The following is a 9,672-nucleotide window of genomic DNA, read 5'->3' as shown; positions in this document are numbered from 1 at the left end:
CATGATCTCAGGGTTGGGAGATCTAGCCCAGCATCAGGCTCTGTGCTGGGCATGGAGCCCGCTTAGGACTCTCTCCTTCTCTCTCTGCCCCACCCCCACTCCCTCTCTTCAAGAATGTGTCTAGCACACATAACGGGATCTGACTTGTGTCTAGTACCCATGTTTTAAAAGATGAGGTAAGGGAGAAAAGATCTTATGTTTTTCATGCTGAAATACTTGAGCGTTCTTAACAGCTATATTTACCTTGTTCACAGTCATCTTATTAAGTCTTCTGGTTAGTTCTGGGAATTTGCTGATTTCTTTGGATTGTATGTTCAATACAATGATGTCACCTTTTAGTCTCATCATTTCCAGCAGCTACTTCTTGTATTCTTTTCATGCCTTTATATATTATCAATACTTTTTAAACAACAGGGAAAAATGGTGAAAATGAGCTTCCTTGTAATTTTTCTGGGTTGAAGAAGAATAACTTTGGAGCACTGGTCACCAACTCAAATGCCTTTGGGGCCAGGCACGTCATTTTGCCCAATCAAGTGTCCTGGAAGCGCCCCCTTGTGGAATCTTCATGACAAAGCATCACAATTTTCAGTCTTGGCAATTAATACAGAATTTTTGAATCCAGTGTGTGAGCCAGATATAATGGAAGGGCTGCCAGTTTAGGGCCTCTACTCTAGAATCCTGCCACCGAGTATAATGTTGACTTTTTTTTAAACTTAATTATTTTTTTCATTAGCTTACCAGGTGAGCATTAATAGTTGTCCTGGTTTCCACAGCAACTGCGGGTATATTGTATTCACCATTTATTCAAGTGTTAGTTGCAAATTTAAATGTGCTTAAAATAAAAATGAGAAATTATATGGATGATACCACCAGCTACACAGTGGAAATAACAGCTTCTGGTAAACTCTACCATTAGAAACACGTCTGCCTGGTTCACAACTCAGTACTAGAAAGAAAAAGATTGTTAATCATTTTAGAAAGAAAAAAATGTCCTTTGTAAAGATTTTGGATTATTTTGATTCAATTTTTAGTTTCAGTTAAATTTTCTAATATTCTCAGCAAAAGAAAAACAAATTAGATAGATAAACAAAAGAATTAAGGAACTTCAAAAGTGATTTAAAAAAAAAAAATCACACAACCTAGAGGAATTTTCATCCTTTTGAAGTCGGCTGAATTTCTGGAACTTAATTTTCGTGCAGATATACAGGGAAAAAAATTGTTTTTGAACTGCTCTGCTGGCTCATCTGCATAAAGTTATCTGGCTTAGCTGCAAGGTACTTACTGATTCTTATAAGAATAGTAAAAAACTTAAGGGCTTACGGGGCCAGACATCAATAAGGAAGCAGGACAAGTGAACCCTGACAGGTGTGTGCACCCTCTCTAATTAAGCTAGTTTCCACCAGTGTCACCTACCTGTTGTTGTCCCATGGTAATGTGAGCAATGTGGCCAGATTTCCCAATCCCTCAAGAGAAGTCAGAAGTCCAGACTTTTTATGTAAAATTTCCAAATTTTTAAACTATGCAGGCAAATGTAATAGGTCAGTGAACTGGATTTGACCCTCGGATTAGTTTGCAACCCCTAATCAAAGGATTAAAATGTTCTCCTGGTAAAGGACTTAAGAGGTTAAGCATGCAGAAATCAGAAGCATGTTGATTTTTAGAATTTCACCTGCCATTAGTGACCCAATGGTAGTGGACCCTAATCTCTGTTTTTTATCCAAGCATTCGCCAAGCATTCTTACTATAGTTTATCAAAAAGAGCCAACACTCTTTTAATGTTCATTCTATTATTTAATGTTTTAAAACTCAAGAAGTCAATTCCATTATGAATTTTCAAAAGGCCCACTCCCAAATTCAAAAATATAATGTTGAACGTCTGGGTCAGGAGTTGGTGGAGGGTATAGAGGGTTGACCACTCTAATGAGAAACATCTTCACCTGGCTCAGAGAGGAATGCAACAGAAAACAGTATACAGAGCCACATAGTGCCAACGCACTTAGGATGGAAATCCTTTTGAAGTGGGTATAAAATTGAAATTTCAGTATAAATACATTTTGACTAACTGCTTACATAAAAAGTTCTGAGGATGGCCACAGAATTCAAGTTGCTCTGGCAATCTACGTTACACAGGAGGGTCATCAACCTGTTCTAAATGGGTATCAGATTCTGGAACAATCATTGCTAGCATTTCAGAGATAACATGCTCGATTCCCATGCAGCTTTATTTGTTTTTGTATGGAAAACATAGTGCACATGGAATCGCTCTCTCTTTTTCGGTAACTGGATTGATAGGAGGATATATCAATCAGGGTTTTAGGAGATACTTAGGGAAGGTGGAAGAATGAGAAAAGTATAAAGAATAAGACACTTTGCAGTATGACCTAGAGCAGCCCTGATCATGTGATGGAAATTATCTTGTGAATATTTTAAGCATGTGTTTCACTAGTTGCCAGTCTCTGTTAAAAAGACAGAAGAGGGGCGCCTGGGTGACTCAGTCAGTTAAGCATCTGCCTTCAGCTCAGGTCGTGATCCCAGAGTCCTGGGATCCAGTCCCTCATGGAGCTCCCTGCTTCGTGGAGAGCCTGCTTCTCCCTCTACTATGCCCCTCCCCCCCTGCTCGCTCGCTCTCTCTCTCTTTCTCTCAAAGAAATAAATAAAATCTTTAAAAATTGAAGACAGAATATAGTGCTCGCTTTGGCAGCACATATATTTAAATTGGAACGATACAGAGTAGATTAGCATGGCCCCCGCAGAAGGATGACTCGTAAATTCGTGAAGCATTCTGTGTTCAACTGTGCCATTTTATTTTATTCCTTTTTCCCCTTTTTTACAGAGGAATAAAGGTCTAGAAATTTTTTTAAAAAGACAGCAGATAAAGGATATCCAAGTACTATGCCATGCTTGTAATCCTATGATTATCTTTTTTTTTTCAATTTTATCCTGTATTCTTCAGGACTATTTGAGAGGTTTTAGCTTTTAAATTATCTAGTACAAGTAGAATCCCAATATTAAACACCTAATTGGTAGTGAAACTGTCATATCAGGTCCATGTTGTTAAAAAAGTACATCGGGGTGCCTGGGTGGCTGAGAGTCCGACTGTTGATTTCAGCTCAGGTCCTGATCTCAGGGTTGTGAGATTGAGCCCCGCATTGGGCTCTGCTCTGGGCATGGGGCGGGTTTAAGATTCTCCCTCCCTCTCCCTGTGCCCCTACCGCCCCCAAAAAATAAGTAAATAAAAATAGATTTAAAAAGTAAATCTGTTGCTAAACCGTATGGTAGGGTGATAAACTTTTTTTAATCTTTAAAGATTTTACATTCCCTCTATACATCCTGTTAACAAGCAATAATAAACCATGGTTTATTTTATTTTTTAAAAATATTTTATTTATTTATTTGAGAGAGAGCGAGAGAGCACATGAGCAGAGGAAGAAGCAGGCTCCCTGCTGAGCAGGGAGCCCAATGGGGGACTCAATCCCAGGACCCTGAGATCATGACTTGAGCCAAAGGCAGACGCTTAACCAACTGAGCCACCCAGGCGCCTGTAAACCATGGTTTTAAAAAAAGTAACAGGGGCACCTGGGTGGTGCAGTCAGTTAAAAGCCCCACTGTTGGTTTCAGCTCAGGTCATGATCTCAGGGTCGTGAGATCAACCCTGTGTCGGGCTCCTTGCTCATCGGGGAGTCTGCTTGAGACTCTCTCCCTCTCCTTCCACCCTTCCTCCCTCCCAGCCCATGCTCTCTCTCTCCTTCTCTCTCACTCTCTCCCAAAATAAATTAAATCTTTTTAAAAAATTAATAAAATTTAGTATTTAAAAAATGTTTAAATTAAACTAAATAAGAAAATTTTCAAATATGCATACAGTTGCTGAACATAAATTCCTATCATTCATAGACACACTACTAAAAGGATGACAACTTCTGAACACATTTGTTCTGAATATTTTTACTGGGTTTCTCATTTAGGTAGGTCAGCGAATTGGTGTTTGCATAATGTGCCTGTAGAACTGACACTGCTGAAAGACATGTAGACATTTTAACAGATCATATTTATAAAATGGTGTTTAGAGAGACAGAATTCTGTGTAATCTTAGCAGTTGATGTTAGCATTCAAATTCCAGTTAATCAGTATTCTATTTGATCTTACAGTCTGCTAATGTTTAGCACTTAACATCCTTTTTCCTAAAAAAAGAATGACTTCACCTTTTTTGTTATAAACCATCCAAAAGATATCCTCACAGTAAAAATGTATATATTGAACTTTCTCCTCTTTAGTTGGCATTGAATGTAGTTCAGTTATGACTTTTTCCCAGGGTTCAACATCACTTGCCCTGGTTATGTGATGGTATCGCCTGAATGCTTTGTATCAACAATTGTCTAGAACTTGAAAAGTATCTGTAGTTACACGAACACTTTACATTTCATTTTCAGATATTCTATTCTTTTAAATGATTGGGATAGTGGAGTATACCAAGACTCTAATGGTTTCAATATGATGAAAACACTGCTAATAAGAATTTAAGTAAATTTGGGGCGCCTGGGTGGCTCAGTCGTTAAGCGTCTGCCTTCGGCTCAGGTCATGATCCCAGGGTCCTGGGATCGAGCCCCGCGTCGGGCTCCCCGCTCGGCGGGAAGCCTGCTTCTCCCTCTCCCACTCTCCCTGCTTGTGTTCCCTCTCTCGCTGTGTCTCTGTCAAATAAATAAAATCTTAAAAAAAAAAAGAATTTAAGTAAATTAGATTCAAATAAACAGTGTGTATTAGTGATGTAAATACCAGGCCATTCTAATCTAGTTCCTTTTCTCTGAGATGTTTAAAACACTTTATGACTATTTTATATATTATATATTATCTATATTATTATTAGAGAGAGACAATGAATGTGTGTGTATATATATGTATATATATGTGTGTGTGTGTATATATATGTACATATAAAGAGAGAAATAGAGAAAGAGAGACTTTTTAAGACTTTCAGTTTAGCCAGGCAGAAATAATGATCAAACAATATTCAAATGAATTTTCTATGTCTATTATCCATCTTAACAAGATGTTATCACAAGAAGAGCTATACCTAATTTTATTTTACATCATATCACCGGTAGTGGGCTCCATGGTGTTCCTTAAAAAGATATATCCATGGCCTAATCCCTGGAACCTGTGAATTTTACCTTGCAGATGTAATTAAGTTAAGGATTCTGAGATGGGGAGATGATCCTGGATTCTCTGAATGAGACTTAAAGGCCATTGCAAGTGTCTTTATAAGAAGAAGCAGAGGGAGATCTGATACACAAAGAAGAGAAGAGTAGGAAGCAATGTGCCCGTCTCGGCAGAGATCGGGGCGGTGCGGCCACTAGAAGCTAGAAAAGGCAAGAAACAGATTCTCTCTCCTAGAGCCTCTGGAAGGAGCACCACTCTGCTGACACTTTGATTTTGGACTCTGCCTCCAGAACTGTAAGAGATGGATTTCTGTTCTAAGCTGGTTCGTAGTGATCCGTTATGGTGACTCTAAGAAACTGATACATTACCCTTGTTACACTACTTTCAGATGTGTTTCTAGGATGTCAACTGCTTTAACACTTTCTGCTCTTCCTTATGTTTGTTTTAATAACAGAAGCTTAAAGGAGTACCTAAGAAAGGACTATTATGTTCTGGATTCAAAGATGATTGAATCTGTGACAACAAATTGTAATATTTCCAGATCTTATCAAATGAGATTTCAATGGTGCATTGTTTCTCCAGATCACATTGTTTAACTATGTAGAACTTGGTAGCTACTAAGAATTTTGTATCTATTAATTTAAAAAAAGATACCATATGTTATCCTATCACAGAAAGCTAAATTTATACAGTGAAAACAACTAAAATTGGTGAGTAACATTTTAAAAATTCTTTTTTTTTTTTTTTTTTTTTAAAGATTTTTTATTTATTTATTTGAGAGAGAGAGAATGAGAGAGAGCAAGCACATGAGAGGGGGGAGGGTCAGAGGGAGAAGCAGACTCCCCGCCGAGCAGGGAGCCCGATGCGGGACTCGATCCAGGGACTCCAGGATCATGACCTGAGCCGAAGGCAGTCGCTTAACCAACTGAGCCACCCAGGCGCCCAACATTTTAAAAATTCTTAATAGCATAACGGTAAGAAATTATATGGCCCAAAGTGAAGAGAAACCAATTCGTCAGGAGAGAAGGACAGAATCAAAGCCCAGGACATTAGGAGGAAGTCTCACTGGACAGGATGGACTGGAAGTAGAACATCCCTCACAGAAATAATTCTGTTTTCAAGTCACCTGGTTTGACAAGGGTATCTCAAGCCTTAAACTTGCTTTAAGGTGATTCTTAATTGGTAGTAACTGTGGAATCTGACAGAGCAAATGCAACTCTTCTTTGAGGTAAAGTACCTCCATTCTTAACCTCAAGTTCTATCTCCAAATAATTTTTTAAAATATTTGATTTATTTATTTGAGAGAGAGAGAGCAGGAGGGAGAGGGAGAAAGAATCTGAAGCAGACTCCATGCTAAGCATAGAGCCTGATGTAGGGCTTGATCTTAGGACCCTGAGATCATGACCTGAGCTGAAACCAAGAGTCAGACGCTCAACCAACCAAGCCACCCAGGCAGCCCTACAAATAATTTTCAATTACAGTGCCCAAACTATAGGCAAAGCATATCAGGAAACCCCCCAAAATCAGAATCCCTGAGCAAGAGAAAGCAGAAAAACAAACAGAAACAGATCCACAAGGCCTTCAGGCATTGAAGTCAGCAGGCACGGGCTGTAAACAGCTGTGCTAGCGAAGTTTAAGAAACAAGTTTGGAGATATCTCCAGGAAAAGAGTTAGTTAACTGGGTCACAGGTTATTATAACTAAGCAATCCAGTGAAAAAGCAAAGAATGTCAGACTAGATTAGAGAGACAAAATGATGGAAAATACAGAAGATAAGGTAGATTTAGAAGAGACAGTAGGAGACCATCCAATGGAGTCCCCCAAGGAGAGTTGATAAGAGGGTGAGGGCAGTGCTTAAAGAATGATGGCTGAGAATGTCATACAGATGATAAAAACCAGCATCTTAGCCAGCTGTATGGGGTGGTTACACTGCTGGTTGGCTTCATACTCACATTTTTATTTACTAAAATTTTTATTTTGAGGTAATTATAGATTTACATGCAGTTGTAAGAAATAATATAGAGGGATCCCTTGTAACTTTGAACCCACTTTCCTCCAAGGAAATAACTTGCAAGCAATCCATAGCACAATATTACCAGCAGGATACTAACATGGATACAGTCAAGATCACAACATTTCCATCACCACAGGGATCCCTGCTGTTGCTCTTTTATAACCACACCCACTTCCCTCCAGCTCCACCCACCCACCTCCTTAACCCCTGGCAATCACTGATCTGTTCTCCATTTCAATCATTTTATCATTTCTAGAACGTTCTATAAATGTTCTAGCATATGCAACCTTTTGGGATTGGCTTTTTCCACTCAGCATAGATCTCTATTCACACGGGTTGTTGCGTTGCCTTTTATCGGTGAACGCTGTTCCATGGTATGGATGGACCATAGTTGGGTTAACCATTCACCCATAAAAGAATATCAGGGTTGTTTCCAGTTTGGGGCTATTACGAAGAAATTGCTATAAATACTGTGTACAGTTTTTTTTTTTTTAATTTTTTATTGTTATGTTAATCACCATACATTACATCATTCGTTTTTGATGTAGTGTTCCATGATTCATTGTTTGTGCATAACACCCAGTGCTCCATGCAGAACGTGCCCTCCTTAATACCCATCACCAGGCTAACCCATCCTCCCACCCCCCTCCCCTCTAGAACCCTCAGTTTGTTTTTCAGAGTCCATCGTCTCTCATGGTTCGTCTCCCCCTCCGATTTCCCCCCCTTCATTCTTCCCCTCCTGCTACCTTCTTCTTTTTTTTTTTTTCCTTAATATATATTGCATTATTTGTTTCAGAGGTACAGATCTGAGATCCAACAGTCTTGCACAATTCTCAGCGCTTACCAGAGCACATGTGTACAGGTTTTTATGTGAATGTAAGTTCTCAGTTCTCTACAAATGTCCAGGAGTGCAATTGCTGGGTCATAATTAGTTTTTGTTTTTTAAGAAAATAACAAGCTGCTTTCCAGAAGTAATATATGAATGGTCTGATTTCTCTGCATCCTTACCAACATTTGGTGTTGTCACTACTTTTTCGTCTTAGCCATTAAGTGTATAGAGACATCTCATTGTAGATTTAATGTGCATTTCCTTAATGGCTAATGATGGTGAATATCTCCTATGTATTTCCCATCTGTACATCCTCTTTGGTGAAATGCCTGCTCATGTCTTTGGTCATTTTCTAATTGGACTGTGTGGTTTTGGGGGTTTTTTGTTTTGTTTTACTGTTTTGAGTGTTCTTGATATATCTTAGAAAAAATATTTTGTCCGATACTGTGGTTTGCAAATAAATTCTCCCAGTCTGTACTTTCTTTCTTCATCCAGGATCTGTCACAGAGAAAGTTTCTAATTTTGATGAAGTCCTACTTATTGATTTTTTTTTTCCTTTTACAGATTGTGTTTTTGGTGTAGAGTCCAAGAATTTTTTTCCTTCTCCTAGTTCCCAAGGAATTTCTCTTATGTTTTTTGCTATAAGTTTTATAGCTTTACATTTTACATTTAAGGACAAGATCCATTTTTAGTTAATTTTTTGTAAGGTGTGAAAATTAGATCAAAGTTCTTTTTTTGTTTTTTTGCCTATGGATGTCCTAATGCTCCAGCACCATTTGTTGAAAAGGCTATCTTGCCTCCATTGAATTATTTTTGCACTTAAGAAAAAATCAGTTGGACATGTTTGTGTGGGTCCATTTTCTGCACCTATATTCTGATTAATCTGTCTATCCCTTCACCACACAATCTTGATTACTGTGGCTATATGTAGTAGGCTGAATGGTGGCCCCCAAAAAGATATGATCACAACCTAATCCCCAGAACCCACGAATATCCTCTTAGATGGCAAAAAAGTAATAGTACTTTAAATGACAAAAGATGTGATTAAGTTAAGGATCTTGACGGGAAGTTTCCAGTGAAACCATGTGGGTCTGAAGATTTCTTTTGGGGGTGATTTTTAATTACATATGCATAGGGTTAACAATCACAGAGCTATTCAAATGATCTACTTCATACTGGGTAAGTTGTGGTAGCTTGTGTTTTTCTTATTTATTTATTTATTTATTTTGTAGTTTGTGTTTTTCAAGGAATTGGTCTATTTCATCTATGTTGTCAGATTTATGTATATAGAGTTATTCATAGTATTCCCTTATTACCCTTTTGATGCCCACAGGATCTGTAAAGATACCCCATTTCATTCCTGATACTGATCATTTATGTCTTTTTTTCCCCTTTGTCAGTCTTTTCAGAGGTTTGTCAACTTTATTGATCTTTTCAAAGAATCAGCTCTTTTTTTCATTGATTTTTCTCTATAATTTTTGTTTTCAATTTCATTGATTTCTGCTCTAATCTCTTTCCTTCCTCTTTCCTGCATGCTGTGGATTTATTTTGTTCTTCTTTTACTAGGTCTTGAGGTGAGAGGTTAGATGATTGATCTGAGAATTTTCCACTTTTCTAACCTATGCGTAACTATAAATTTCCCCTCCACTCTGCCTTAGCTGTGTCCCACAAATTGT

The 9,672-nt window shown here is 38.2% G+C and overlaps 1 non-coding gene across 1 annotated transcript; it reads left to right on the top strand.

The window, feature by feature from the left end:
- Positions 1-2,685: 2,685 nt before the first annotated feature.
- LOC116633475 lies at positions 2,686-2,792 on the top strand. Its single transcript, XR_004299738.1, has one exon. It is a non-coding gene; the product is annotated as a U6 spliceosomal RNA (small nuclear RNA).
- Positions 2,793-9,672: the final 6,880 nt, after the last annotated feature.

Source organism: Phoca vitulina, unplaced genomic scaffold, assembly GCF_004348235.1.
Source record: "Phoca vitulina isolate PV1807 unplaced genomic scaffold, GSC_HSeal_1.0 scaffold7, whole genome shotgun sequence".
Taxonomy (NCBI): domain Eukaryota; kingdom Metazoa; phylum Chordata; class Mammalia; order Carnivora; family Phocidae; genus Phoca; species Phoca vitulina.
The sequence above is the reverse complement of the archived record's forward strand: the minus strand, read 5'-3'. Positions and strand labels throughout refer to the sequence as shown.